Below are 16,056 nucleotides of genomic sequence, written 5' to 3' on the forward strand. Positions count from 1 at the left end.
AATAAAATGATAGATTTAGAATTGGAAGCGATCTTGGAAATCATTTAATTTAACCCCCTGTTTTTTACATATGAGGAAATGGAGAATCAAAGAATTATTCCCTGTCACAAAAGTTGTAGCTGGGCAGCCATTCAAAATCAGGCACTTTTATATAAAATTTACATCTATGTCCATCTAGTTTACCTGACAAATTTATAGATACTTAAAAACTGCAAGAACAACTAAATGCATAAATAGTGCATTGAGTCCTGGGCCTGAAGTCAGGAAAACCCATTTCCCTGAGTTTAAATATGGCCTCAGAGACATATTCTCTGGGTCACTTAACCCTATTTGTCTCAGTAACTTATTTGAAAAAATTAGCTGAAGAAGGAAAATGGCAAATAATTCCAATATTTTTTGACAAGAAAACCCCAAAATAGGGTCACAAAGAATTAAATATGATTGAAACAACTGAAAAAACTACAATGATATCATCTCCATGTTAAAATGTTTTTATTCTTTCAATTAATTCTCTCTTGACATGATATTCACTGTCCTCAGCATTTTAGCAGTATTGCAGTTATACAATCTAAAATTTATTTGTATTTTTGATTATCATGTCACAAAGTTTATTCACATTGAATTTTCTTGCATTGTAATATGTGTTTGTGTTTTAACATAAGCATTGTCTAGTCATGTCCTCACATTCTATTCTAGGTTCATCTTTTAAAATAATCTTTTAATCTTCATTAATCTTCATCTTTTTAGGTTCTGTCCAGTATTTTCTGCTTTTCAAGTATCTTTTAGCCCTTGATTCTGTAATACAGTGTGTAAACTATGTTCTCAGCTTTGTATCTTGAGTAACCAAGAACTTATGCTTTCATTCAAGCAATTGATAGAAAATTTCTTTAAAATAAGGTTGGGCAGCTAGATGGCACAGTGGATAGAGTACCAATCTTGAAGTCCGGAAGACCTTAGCTTTAATCTGGCCTCAGACATTTAAGACACTTCCTAGCTGTGTGAGCCTAGGCAAGTCACAACCCCAATTGCCTCAGCAAAAAATAAATAAGCAAATAAAATAAGCCCAAGGATAGCGTAATGTGTTTTTTTCACTACAGATTTCTTTTCAGTGGCAAAGCGATGTGCAGGTAAATGAAAATTAAAATCACACAAAGTCAGCCCAAATTGAATGAATAAAGTGAAATAGTTAACAGTGGAATCAGGAAATCCCAAGAGTAAGTTTTTCTTATGGCCCATACCATCAATATGACTATGGACATTTCAAATAATCTCTCAGTACTTCAGACAAATTTCAGAGGAAATTTTTCTACTAAGAATTTCTCTTAATCAGATAAATCTCAAGGGTTGCCAAAAAAAGGCAATTCATGGGAGAGCATATTATAATTATGCTTTTAAAAAGGAATAAGATAAGACAGCAAAAGCCCCTTCTATACAATAAGCAGCTTGCACTAGGTCAACTCTCTAGTCCCTTCCAATCCTAACATATTATGTTTTTTAAGGATAAGTTTTTATCAGGATTTTGAAAGAAGGAAGAAAAGAACATAGGTTAATAAAGAGGAAGTAATAGGGCAGGTTAGTACATAAAAGCAGGATTGATTAATTTATGAAAGAGGCCTTGGAGCAAATGTGTTTGACTAGGACAGAGAACCTTCTATGCTTTGTCCTTCATCTGACAACCTAATAGTCAAAGGCAGAGAGAGCTCCTGTTTCAATCTGTAACATTATTCATATTCTCATAACTTCTTCCCTATAACAGGTAACCAAGTCATTTTCTTTCCTTTCTCTGGCAGAATCCTGATTCCATAGAGATTTTTTTTTAATAACCCAGCTGTTCTATATTATCATTAGGTTTGTCACCTGTTAATGAAGTACATCTGAGTACCGATTCCATTTAGGCTTTCTCCTAAATTAGAGGGACAGGCTCTTAAAGGAATGTCTAATTCAGTTTATACCATCCAGTTATCATTGTTCTGATATTATGTTTCTATATTATCTATGCTCCTGGTAACAAAATATATGTATTTTCTAGGAACAAGCTCAACTAAATATAGACATGTTTATACCCAGTAGCCTGGCCAATTGTTGTTTAACTTTTTTAACCATGGCAATTCATCAGACAGAATTTTTTTTTTAAATTAAAAATAGCCCTCAGACCTGAGCCACTTTGTCTACTGCTGTGATGAAAAACAAGAAAGGGATGCTAAGAATCATCCTTTTCCTGGATATCAAAAAAGATTAACTTACAGGAATTGTTAACACTCTAAATTGAGATATTTTTCCAGTGACTAATGAGTAAACACACTACTAGAGAAACTGAATCACACAAACTCTGACAGTCTCATTATGAATGAAACCAGAAGGACAAAGGAAATTTACAACCAAGTCGAAAGATGGCTCACAAATACTCTTTGAAGAAACAAAACAAAAATTTGGTATGATTGGTTTTATTGTGAACACAGAGACAATAAAAAACTTTGTTTTGCAGGACATTAGTCATTATAAAACATTGAACATGATTAGTATTTCTTAAAAGGCCACCATGAAAACAATGAAGAAAAAGACAAGTTTTAGGAAGAAATTAATTAAGACTGCCCTAATTAAAACATTATGAAATTGCATACTTGATAATGTCAATGTAAAATTGAGTATGGGGAAAGTTGTTGGAAAACAGTGTTCAGGAGTAAGAAATGAGAGTCCAAAAGTTTGCATAATGTGCAAAAGTTTTATGAATGCATATCATGCATGTTTTATTTGAGAAGAAAATCAGAAAGTCTGGACATAACAAAAACCAAAATGACATCACCATAAATTAAACTGATTATTTTTAATAGAGGGAAATAACTAGATACTAATATGATAGTAATTTCTGAATTTATCTCTTCATAGTTGACCAATGACTTGTTAATTAAATACCAAATTAGAAAAAATACAAATGAAAAGATATGGCATGAGGCAATGTCAATCTGATTTATTTAAACAAATTGGTGATGCTAAACATGGGAAATCAATAAAAGAACAGACATTGACATAAATTTCCTTAGAAAATAATTAAATCTGATGTGAATTAATCACCATGATAAGGAAAATCTAAGACCCTAGAAACTTTCTCAGTCATTTATTCAGTCACTCAGTGATCTTCTTGTCAAGCAAAGAAATAGGATTTAAAACATTAGATTAGAACAGGGCTTCTTAAACTTTTTCCACTTGGGATCCCACTGAGAATTTTTGACCCAGGTATACAAGTATGTAAGTATACAAATTAAACATTTGCTAACAATAAATCACAATTTTGTGATCCCCATATTAAATTATAAGATACTGTATAAAGTTGTGAACCACAGTTGAAGGAGCTGAAGTTTAGAATATGGACTAATTCATAAGATGTGATAGAGAAAGACAAAGGTAGATTATAAGTAATATATTCCAAAATATCCTTCCCTAAAAAAAATGAACAGAAAAACAAGTTAGAAAAATCTGCATTAAAGAATTAACTAAGTCAAAAAGCACAAAAGGATGAAACTGGAAGGAGAAAAAGATAAAGATGAAAACAGAGAAGGAAATCTATAAAAAGTTTTATAATTAATATTTTAATATTAATGATAGTAGAATGATCATACTTAAACTTTAAAAATTAGTCTCTGAATGGCTATGTGAGGAAGTGGAATTGACAATAAAGAAAGCAAAGATGGGGGAAAAAACATGACTATACCATGAATATGCAGAGGACTTTTATGCTGGAGGTAACAAAATTTTGAGCACACTGAGGGACTGATTCTGTGAATAGTTTTATGAAGGGAAGTTACTAAGAACCTTGAAGAAAATTGCAGACCTTATGAATATTAAAAATACGTAATTGAGAAAATATCAGCAACTTTTGACTACTATGTCTATTTTCCCATATCTACAAAATATTTATAAGAGTAATCTGATAGGGACATTGAGATCATCTTTGATGAAGGTATGAGAAAGGTATAGGCAGACTTTCATCAAAGTAATTTCTAGCATCCTCCATTTTTGTAGTTACTGGGCTAACTTTCTCTGAAAAATAGAGAGAACATAAGATGTCTCTGTGCTTAATATTTTTTATTTATTAGAACAAAGTGCTCTCTCCCAACAAGATATTTCCCACAAATATGTAAAATCATATATGTTTCTTTGAAGTAACTAACAGTAAGATTATTTTATTTAATGGTTCTATGGTCCTATGACTACAAAAATGTGAGACATGAAACATGATATATTTTCACATAAACTGTTTGATCTATAGTGTAGAATCCAAATCAAAGAAGGATTCAATTGTAAATGGTAAAGTTCTCCAGATGTTCTTAGCTATTGATGACATTATGCTGGTTGCATCATGGCCCAGAACATTTTATGGCCTACTAATAAAGATCATCATCTCTCCAAAGATTTTGACCTAATTATCCATATAAGAAAAAAAAAATAACAAACAATGTTTTTGGCAAAAACTATAAAATGTTATATGGACAACAATGGAGCTAACTTACCATTACATATACTGAATAAAGATTCTTCAAACAGGCAACAGGCCAGAAATTCACAAGAGTAGTTTAGATGTTTGGTTTTTTTAATTGCACATTGCTTTTAATAATCATAAAGTTATTCCTAGAGCTAAGATCTATCTTAAAAACATCACTATTCTTCCCACAATGTTGTACTGCTATGAATGTCATAGAATATGAGTCTTAGTATAATTAAAATGGAAGTCATCCAAAAGGTGATAGACACATGGTGATCATAGCTTGCAATCTATTACCAATAAACAGTACCCAGGAGAAGTGGCTCTTAAAAGAATATTAGTGTATATAAAAATATATAAATACTTTTTTAAAAGGAGGTGGACCAATTATGTAGGGACACTAAGGCAGAACTAATGGAGTACCTACTCTGTTTATATATACATAGTGTCACGAGCTACATGAAGATCCCTGGAATATTGGATAAACTCCAATGCAAAATTTATGGGAAGCTGTGGATAAACTTCACAGGATGAAAGAGTACTCATATCCGAGAGATCACAGATTCATCAAATTATGTTATCTAGCATTCTGGTAAATTCACTCAAGCCAAGTTTAGGATTTTTATTTTATACATTAATTACTCCTTAATACTTAAACATTTCAATCCCCTTAATAGTTAGCCATCTTCAAAGCTTCAGCTTGGAGCTCATTTTTTTCTCTTCTTTTAATATTTTTCCCCATTGAGACAGATGCCCTTTCCCATTGTCTGATGCTTCTCATTTTCTTCCATCTAATTAAGCTGTATTGTAAACACATCTTTCTCAATCTCTCTATTAAAAAAAAAACAGGATGGGAGAAAAAGCTATTTTTTTTCTTTCTTCATTTTAAAAGTTTCTACTGCTAAAACAGCTGTCATTTCACAACACTTTTTTTTGTATTTGTGGCAAATGGACATCAAGTAAGGTGATTGATCAGTAACCCCTATTTAAATGGTTCCCATCCACTCAAGGCTTAAAGAGAAGTTTTCATTCATATCTGGTCCTATCAACTGCTTTTATTTACTAAGGCATGCTGCCACTGTATAAAAACTCACTTTATAAGCTCTCTTCTTAGGTCTAAGATGATGACTTTAGCATTGATTCAATAGCATAAATATGACAAGCTACAATAAACAGCAGATACGTCCATCAAAGCTGGCAGTCTTGTTATGATGGAGAGATCCATGCATTCAAGTCTCTTTTTAGAAAATGTAATTTTATGGAAAAATACTAGATAATTGGTCTTTAGCTCTTGCAGTGAACTCAGATAGCACCTGCCATATTTAAATTAATACAGTATTTCTCCTTCTCAGATTAACTATTCTGATTAAGTCAATCATCTGAAAATACTCTTTAACATCATGTATGTGTTCTTGGTTTGGAAGTTGTTTTTAGCAGTAGGTTTTTTTTTTAATGATCTGAAACTTGTCCATTTCCTAAGAAACGGAAATTGAAAGTCCTCTATTCAACCATATATCTTGTCTATCCTTATCTCTATGCCTCAGCTTTCGACAGGCTTTGTGTCATATAGGTGGCTTGGTATATCAGGATCTGGAAGGCTCTTCAAAGCAGTGACCTGCTATTTGAAGTCTTGGCATGAACATCGGGACTCTTTCTCAAAGATCGCATACACAGCCCTCTCTAGGATTTATTCCTTTTTCATTGTTCCTGCTTCCTCTGACTATCTGCCACTATACAGATCAAGAAACTTAGAGAACAGCTTTGCTTTGCTTTTTTTTTCTTAATCTCACTGGGACCAGCAACAACCAAAAATCAAGCTCACCAAGTTAGAGCGATAGAATACAAAGTGCCAAGATTGACTTTTTTTTTTTCAGACTTCTTTTACTTCAAGAAGGAACTTAAATAATGAATAATTTGGAGGGTCCTTCCAAGGCCAAATTAAAGTTAAAATCTAACATACTGCAGCAAGGTGGAAGTCAGATGGCCCTTCCAACTGATTTTCATCCTGCGATAATTTTTTTTTTTTTCAGAAAGAAACTTCACTTTTCTCAAATACCAATAAATTGTTGATCAATTTTTTAAAATAATCCATTCATTTGGCTGGACCTTTTAAAAATTTCCAAAGACCTTTGATAAGAGGGGAAGATTATAATTGAAGACTGGAGTTTTCAATGCTTATGAAGTAATTTCAGGAAATAAATACTCAGAGGGGCCTGTACATTAGATAATATTTTATATTTCTTTTTCTATATTGGACTGGATTATAATTTCAAATTAAGGAATTCCTATTCTAATGAAGATCAATAATTTCTCTTCAAAATTAGAGAGTTGACTAGAGATAGTGAAAGTGGCATAGTCTGTGGCTCCCTATTGCCTCTAGGATCTGATATACAGATTTGCTTAGTTTTAAAACTCTTCTTAACCAGGCTCCATTGTGCACCTTTTATTGTGTGTATTACACATCACTCTCTTTTGCACGTTCTACATTTCAATCAATTCTTACCATTTCATTCACAGGACATTTCTGTGACTTTGGAAGAATTGTGCCCCATGATTGAGACTCACTTACTCTTCATCTTGACCTCTTAGTTTCTTTTAAAACTCAGATCAAGTACTATTTCCTAGTTCTTTCCTGATTCCTTACCTGCTAGTAAAATTATCTTGAATTTCCCAAGCATATAATCTATAGATAATACAAGAAGATATGGGCACATGTATCACTTGATAGAATGTAAGCTCCTCAGGATGAGGACTATATTCATACTTGTCTTTGCATGCTCAATGCTTAACACATATTGAGCACTTAGTAAATCTTGATTGATTGATGAAAGATATCAGTTGATGCTGTTTCTTTGACTGTATATAATAATAAATTGTGTTTAGTGGTACATAATTCATCCCAACCCCTGAGGAAAAAAGAACATCTGAATAATTAATTAAAATGACATAATAAATTACCAAGTATTCAAAATAATACTGAAATTTTCTACCATATAATTCAATATCACTTTTAAAAAATGGATCCCCAGAATCATAGGATTTGCAGCTACAAAATCTCTGAGGGATTTTAATATAATATAAAGTCTAATATAAAGTCCCTACTTTATAAGCAAATAAATTAAAGTCCATCTCTGGGGGAATAACTCCCCACCTCTAGTTCCTTCAAGTCTTAAGTACTACTTTCAATATAGGCACCATTTTTGGTATTCCCAGGAACTATTATCTTCCCTCTAAGATTATCTTCCCTCCACTTGGTATGCACTTTATATTTACCCATTTACATGCATGGGGCATCTAGGTGGAGCAGTGGATAGAAGGCCAGGCCTGGAGTAAAGAAGATCTGAGTTTAAATTCAGCGTCAGACATTTGCTAGTTTTGTGGCTCTGGACAAGTCACTTAATCCCCATTTTACTCCAGTTCCTCATCTGTAAAGTGGGGACACACTGAAGAAAAAAAATTGCCAAACTAGTTCAGCTCTTTGACAAGAAAACCTCATGGAAAAAGTTCATGAGCTCAAGTAGAGTTGGAGACTGCTGAAAAACAACATTTACATGCATATTGCCTCTCCCTTTTAGAATATAAGCCTCTTAAAGACAGAGGTTAGAAATATGACTGGCACATAGTAAGAGCTTAAAAATTCTTGTTTATTGATTCATTAATGACTTGATTAGAGATTCACTCATAGACTTGTCCTAGGTCAGACACGCAATAGAGATGGCAACCTAATTGGGTCTTCTGGCACCAAATCCAGTTCTCTATCTACTACAAAATTACTCTCTTGAGCAATTTTTTTACATGTTTTGCATGTAAACTTAAGGGCACTCATTGGCATTTATCCTTCAAATATGATAAGACTTTTAAAAAACCCACAAGTAGACTAGACATATTGCTCTTTTTGCTCAAATACCAGAAATCCAAAGGCAGGGGTAGAGGGGGGCACAATACTAACAGGAGGGAAGAGGGCTAGGTTATGATCTGAAGGGAATCTCTTTAAAAGTACTGTGCAGGAGGAAAAGACAAGTATAATGGTTGTTTAATCATCTTCACTATGAAGTGCCAATTCTTTAGACTCTTATGACATTCATGAATGATGCAGGAGGCTGGCATGATGAATGCAAAGCAATTCTGTGTGACAGATACTTTAAGACAATTTATGTCCCCCTCCCCCCAGGACAAAAGGACTCCTGAGCTGAGTTATCATTTGTTCTGTGAAAAAATTTACAGTCTCACCAGCAACTCCTTTTACTGTACTCAATAAAGCGCTTATTTTGATATACTGGCTATGATCGTTCAGGAACAATCATGTTCTTAGAAAAGTCTGGAAAAGAAGCAGACTTGCTGGTTCAATTTCTTCACATACTGTTCTGATCCTAATGGTTCTTAGAATCTGTGACTTTATTGGTCAGGATGTGAGCTAGCAAATCATATGTGAGGTTAATTTGAAGCTAAATACATTGATTTTTTTTTAATATCTGGAAAACTACATTTTAATGCCAATACTGTATTATGTAGATATGTGTCTGTGGGTGTATGTATGTATATGTGCATATACACACACATACATCAATAGGCCTACTCTAATCCAAGGTCGCCATAAGGGGGAGAAGGAGAGAGAGAGAGAGAGAGAGAGAGAGAGAGAGAGAGAGAGAGAGAGAGAGTGAGTTAGAGAGAGAGGGAAAAAAGGAGGGAGGGAGGAAGAGAGAGAGAGAGAGAAAAAGAGAGAGAGAGAGAGAGAGAGAGAGAGAGAGAGAGAGAGAGAAAAGGAAGGAGGGAGGGAGGAAGAGAGAGAGAAAGAGAGAGAGAGAGAAAGAGAGAGAGAGAGAGAGAGAGAGAGAGAGAGAGAGAAAAGGAAGGAGGGAGGGAGGAAGAGAGAGAGAGAGACAGGGAGAGATCGATCTACATTTATTGATAGACATAAATAAATTGATAAACATCTAGATTTAAATATCTCTCTATATATGTATACATAAATATATACATATAGAGAGTTGTTTCAAACAATTTTAGAAGATGCTTATGGAAATGTTTGCAGAGAACTTGGATGCAAGATACAAACTGTATTTGTATAATACTAATACAATCATTACTAATATTGTGATCTGGATCACATTATAGCTCATTTATGAACACTGCATTAAGAACACTTACATTCAGAACAAGTGAAGGCAAAATTTTGTTGCTATCTGTGTTATCACATCTGGCTTATTTTTGTTTGGCTCTGGGAAGTAGGTTCATTTAAAAGTCAGTGGGGGCTCAAAAAAAAAATAGAATACATTCAGAGGAGAACACCTTGGTAAGAAGAGTCTTTAAATCCTGCCAAAATTTGGTTCAGCCATATGAAAAGGAGGGTATAAGATCTGGAAAAAAAGAAGATGGGCAGGGTGGGTGAATGCTTTTGTTTTACATGATATGGGAAGGACTAAATGAATTCTACAAGGTTTTACAAGTAGAATCATTGTGTAAAAATAACAGTGTGATGGAGAAGATAGATGTAGGCGCAATATAAGGAAGATTTTTTTAAAATCTCCAACAATGAATGGATTACCTTGCAGAGTAGTAAACTTTCCCCAACAATACAACTATTCAAATAAAGAACCCTATAAGTCCCATCCCCATTTTTATTTTACAGATGGTGAAATTGAAATTCAATTCATAGATTAAAAGGTTTGGAGGTGGAAGGAACTTAATCCACACCCATCCTCTTATTTTACAGATGAAGCAACAAAGATTTGTAAAGTTTAAATGACTTTCCCGAGATCACACAGCTAGTCAATTTCTGAGAAAGGACTTAAGCCTACATTTTCTGCATTCTAAGTCCAATACTTTATCCATTATGACAAGAGATGGTAAGCAAGTCGCTGAAGATCATATAGGGAGATAAGTAATTGACCTAGAATTGCAGGGTAGGATCTCCAAATCTAACATTCTTTTACCCCCATACTTTACCCTTCTAATGCTTAAAATATTAGCATAAAGTAGGTAGATTAAAGACAATGAATTAGATCTAACCTAATTTCATTTGCTTTGCTCTCACAGACTTGTGTGGAATTTTTTTCATCTGGAGAGTAGTCCACTAGGACTAAAATATGAATAGTGTCCTAAAAGTTATTTTTGTCTTGGAGTCTGTGTTCTAAGAAAAGCACATTGACCAAATCAGCTATTTATAGGAATTCTGTCAATCCCTGAACCTGAGTTTCCAACCACAATTCCTTCTTCCCACTGAAGTAAGGCCCATAGAGGGATCCAGACTAGACAGAGTACTTCCAGAGATCCCTTTGGAGCATTGAATAACTGAGAAATATATTTCATCTCTCTTATTTTTCTACCATATATTAAGCTATCTTTCTTAATGGGATTTTTATTTGTAAATGTGGATCCTCTTTGTCTCGGTTCCTCATTTTAAAATGAGCTGGAGAATCTTTGCTAATCTATTATCTTTCCCAAAACAAAACAAAAGAAAACCAAAAATGGGGTCATAGAGAGCTGGACATGATTGAAAAAATGGAATGTGGCAGCAACATTTTTTAATAACCAGATGTGAGTGCCTTTTGTATAATTCCTGGTGCCTTATTAAATCTTTCTCATTCCAGAAAGAACCACTTTGGGTAAAGGCAATGTTTAGAAGTCTTCTTAAATGAAAAGAGAGTATAAACTACCTGAAGAATTCCATTACAAAGCATAAAGAATAAATGTGATGAAATTATAGGATATTGGCCATTGGATAAAGACAATTGAGGAACACAGGGAACTTCCCATGTTTGGCTGAGAGAATCAACCATATTATTTATGGCTTAGATGGAAAAGCAAGCTGGTTCTATTCTAGGGTAATTTCTGAGGAAGATTATATTCTTGGTTGTTTTTCTTAAACCTCTTAGAGAGTGAAGAAAGGGATAAGTAGGACAGAGTGGGATATTCTTCTTGTCTCCCTTTTCTTACTAATGTTCTCTAAAAAGTTCAACAGTATTCATATCCAAAAACCAGAAGTTATCTCATCTCTGGAACCTGTCATCTCCCACAGGATTCTAGATGCAGGCACAACTCTCTTGGTGAGTAAACCAACTGAACTAGGCTCCTCATTTGGTTTCCCCTCTACTGGACTCTGCCATTTGCTTCTGTTATAAGACACCATTGTTGAGGTGAAAGGTAGAGTAGAAAAGAGAAAGAATTCTCTGCTCCATTCCTTTGTTTCTTCTTTTATCCCATTGTGAAGTAAAGGATAAAAGATAAAGAGAAAACTATTTCCTCAGAGTTCAAATTGGAGTAGAACCAGCTTACTTTTTATTTAGGCCAAAAAGAGCATAGTTAATTCAGCCAAATAGGAAGTTCCTCATGTTTCTCAGTTGCCTTTATCCAAAAGCCAACATTCTATAATTCCATTAGATCGAAAGACAAATTACAATCTTTGTTGTCAGATTGTGTAGGTAGTTTTCTTTATTCTATATTATTGATTTTGGTTTTTTAAGGAAACTCTGAAGGATTTAAATGGATCATTATTTTAAGGAATGAAATATATTACCTAGGAATATATATATATATATATATATATATATATATATATATATATAATATATATATATATATATATATATATATATATATATATACTCGGTCAAATGTAATTTGACCAAAATGATGGCATTTAAGCCTGCAAGTTCTTTTTTTTTCTTTTTTTTTTCTGTAAACGTTCCAAAATCCCAAATGACCAGAAGCAGATGGAGAATATTAAATCAGAATATTATCCCTTGAAGCTACCCTTAAACCATATGAGCTATCAATCTGGATGCAGAATATTCCTTACAAATGGCAAACTAATATTCCTTCAGAATCACCTGCCAACATATTCTAAATGTTTCCTTTGTGAACATTTGCTGAAAGGGGAAAAGGTTTAGTATTATAGTGATAGGCAAAAAGATACTTACAGAACTTGAAAATTAGAGAGAAGTTCTGAATAGAAAAGTAGTCTTGAGAAGGCTTAGATCTAAATTCCTCTCATTCCTGCTATTTAACCAATATGTGAATGAGTACTTTATGACAAACTTAAGAAGAAATCAATCAGCCTTCCCCTATTGCCAAAATACTTTTTTGCTATAATAGCCCTAGAGAAGTCAGCAAATAAGCACTGTATAGACTGAGAAAGAGTGAACTAACTCAACAATTATCTCAACACTTACATTTCATTCACTGTCTCCCTTCACTGCATCCTCTCTCCATGCCCTTTACAAGCTCCCACAATCAAATCTCTCTCCATGATATACACTGATTCATTCCTCTTGTACAAACATTGAATCACCCTTCCCACTCAGTCCCAATTCAGGAACTTGCAAGGTATTTAACAAAAATCTTTGGGCTCTGCATATATGCTCCTTCCCTTTCTGCACAACAAGATGACCAATACCAGTCAAGAAACTATTTGCTGACCCCATTAAGTAGACCCAAGAGAGATTGGTGGTTGAGAATTCTGTAATTTTAACCACATAACTTTTCTTCCTTTCTCAAATAGGGACAATAATTTTCTTAAACTATGACACAATAGAAGGTGGAAATATATAACATTCATCTATATTTTTAAAGGTATTATGAGTTAAACTTAGAAGCCAAAACCTTTTGGCCATCTAAACTCATGAAATATAAAATAGCAAGAATGATTTAAATCTATGAATTTTAAAGATAAAAAGAAAAACTCTTTCAGGATAATAGGATTTTAAGTTTAGAGATGGAAGAAGCATTTATAGGATATATTCCTTTTTGCCCCTTTCCTTTTACAGTAAAGAATAAGAAGCCCAGAGTCATTAAATGGTTTACCTTAGGTCACCCAGACGTAAATCTAAGATTTGAAATCATGTCCTTTAATACTAAACCCAGTATGTCACTGAGTAATACTGTCTCCCTTTTAAGGAGTAGGTGGAAACTGGCAAGGAAGCATGACTAAATAAATGATTTTCAGGGTTTTCTATATAAAATGACTTTTCAGGGGTTTGTCTTTGTTTTCTATATAAAACTTTTATTAGACCCCAATGGCTGATTTTCATTAGGCTTACTCTGACTCAAGCTTACCAGGGAGTATATAACACAATCTTTATTTTCAATTCAATTCAACAGGTATTTATTAAGTACATAATATGTCATGCTAGGTGCTGGAGATAAAAAAAAATGAATCCTGTTCTTAAGGAGCTTATATTTTTTCTGAGGAGGAGGTGTGTATGTGTGTGAGGAAGGGAGGATGGTATAGGAATTAGAAAACCTCCATGGAGGCAGATAAGAAAATGCAAAAATTTTATGAATTAAATAGAAAAATACAAAGTCATTAGTGGGAGGGAGAAACAGGACAATATCTGTGACCCCAATATATTCATTTGCACAATGGGAATAACATCACAGTTTTTCTCTACTTCTTTTGAAATTAGAGTGAACTGCTTGATAGATGTGACCTCTCTCTCTCTTCAATGGAAAGAGATTCTTCCAAAATTCAGAGTAGTACCGTTATTTTTATGACAATGTCTTTAGTACTTAGAGAGAAGCTTTCAATGCTTTCTTATCTTCTAGAGCACTACAAAACTAAGCTAATCTTCTTAAGAAGAAAGACAATGACAGTATTTTGTGATCACCACCATTTGAGGATATGTCTTATTCAAGCCTACAGTAGTGAAAGGGTCAAATTCAGTGGATTTAGTGTTGGCATCGAAGCTGTCCACACAGGTCTTTTTGAAAGGAGCTGGGTAAATAAACTCTGAAAAGCCTTTTCTTTCTCTTTCTGTGCTGCAAATGCAATATATTGATCCAGACACTGCTATTTCAGGGCGTTCACATGCTCCAGTAATACAGAGGCTTTATTTTCATCCCTCTATTTCAAGTTGCTGAAGCATCTCTTAACCCCCTCAGTGAACAGCTCTTTTCTCCTTCTGCCTGTCTAATGTACATGGTACCCTACAGTTAGCAAAAATGGCTAAGCCATGCCACTTTATCCTAATTCACACTAATCTGCTTCCTATTATCAAAGCAATGAAAAATCAAAACAGTTTATAAGGCTGAAAGTATCTGGCATTAAGCAGTGCACAACAATGTTAGTGAGTGCAGCCACCTGCCTCTTTGTGTTTTCATATGTGATGCTGAGAATTTGGGACAGGAGTTTTTCTAATGTACTTGAACACAAAGAAATTCAACTTTCTAGAAGTTCTTCATGATATGAGCACATTTGTTGTTGATGACTGATTTTGTGGACTGGACTCCTTTCCTGAAAATGGCCCCGGACCAAGGAACAATGGATAGAGCCAAGGCCAATGGACTGGGAGTTCAGGAGAGCTGGATTCTTATTTTACCACTTAGAAACCATGAATGGTTTCCTGAATCCATATAATTTCTAAGTTCTGTTTCTTCAAAATAAAATAAGTGGTTTGGAGGTCCCATACAGCTCAAACATTCTTCTAATTTTAAATGCTCATTAAGGCCACTTATAGAATCAGAGAAGTAGAGCTGCGAGGTATCATACGGCATCCAGTCTCACCTCTTAACAGAAAAAAACAGACACAGGGAAAAGTTATGTCTTGTTCAAAATTATACAGATTATTTGTTAGAAGCAGAATTTGAACTCAGGTTTCCCCAAGTCCAGTACTTTAACTACTTTATTATGATGCTTTTTCTTTTTGGTATTTCTATAACTACAATTTAACCTTGTGCATAAAAGCAAGGATAACAAGGCACTTTATATCAACTAGGTATTCTATCGATCATTTGAAATTGAAATTATTTACACAAAGCTCAGTTTGTCCTAATGAACCACATAAGTTTCTTTTGACTTCCCCTTCTTATTTGACTACAGACAGAGAATATAGCTGTAAGCACCAGAATTATTTGGGATGTATAGCTCTGGGATTCTGAACTCTGCAAATTGAAAGTAAAGACTACAGGTACTAATCATAGGAGAAGCTAGTATGTTTTAAGTCACATCAATCTCTATTCTTACAATAATAAATATACAAACCAGGATTTCATATGAGGAGCCTTTATAGGTTAGTAGAATTTCTTATCACAGAAATAAGGTTGGATGGAACCCCCCAGGTCACTTTACTCTTCATTTACATATGAAGAAACTGAAAGAATAACTTGCCCAAGATCCCACAGGTATTAAGCATCAAAGGCAGGATTTGAACTCACATCCTTTGACTTCAGAGGCAATTTTCTTTCCATAAAAAAATAAAAAAAAAAGATAGTAAAAAGGAAATCTCTGTTTATGAACAACCAAAAACTGTTTAGTAGCATCTTATAATTTTTTTTTTTTTTAGAGGGGAACATTTTTGTAAAATGAAACCTCTGATTAAAAAAAAAAAAAAAAAAACTTGCATTTGTTATACAACTTCCTATGTGTTGATACAACCTTAATGTCTTCTTAACAAATAAATTACAAAGCTAACAACAAGATGACAAACTTTTAGCTATCACATGTAATCAATGACATGTTTCTTCCCTATATTTTATATGACATACTGAATCTGATGACACGTATATTCCCTGCTATTTAGATTTCCTGAATTTAAATATTAGACATTAGTTACAATTAGATAATTATAAACTTGGATTAA

At 33.7% G+C, this 16,056-nt stretch overlaps 1 protein-coding gene across 30 annotated transcripts in view; it reads right to left on the reverse strand.

Moving 5' to 3' along the window:
- Positions 1-16,056, reverse strand: part of NRXN3 (neurexin 3) — a 2,067,316-nt gene that overhangs the window by 524,809 nt on the left and 1,526,451 nt on the right. The window lies entirely within an intron of this gene.

Source organism: Antechinus flavipes, chromosome 2 (assembly GCF_016432865.1).
Source record: "Antechinus flavipes isolate AdamAnt ecotype Samford, QLD, Australia chromosome 2, AdamAnt_v2, whole genome shotgun sequence".
In the NCBI taxonomy this organism is placed as follows: Eukaryota; Metazoa; Chordata; class Mammalia; order Dasyuromorphia; family Dasyuridae; genus Antechinus; species Antechinus flavipes.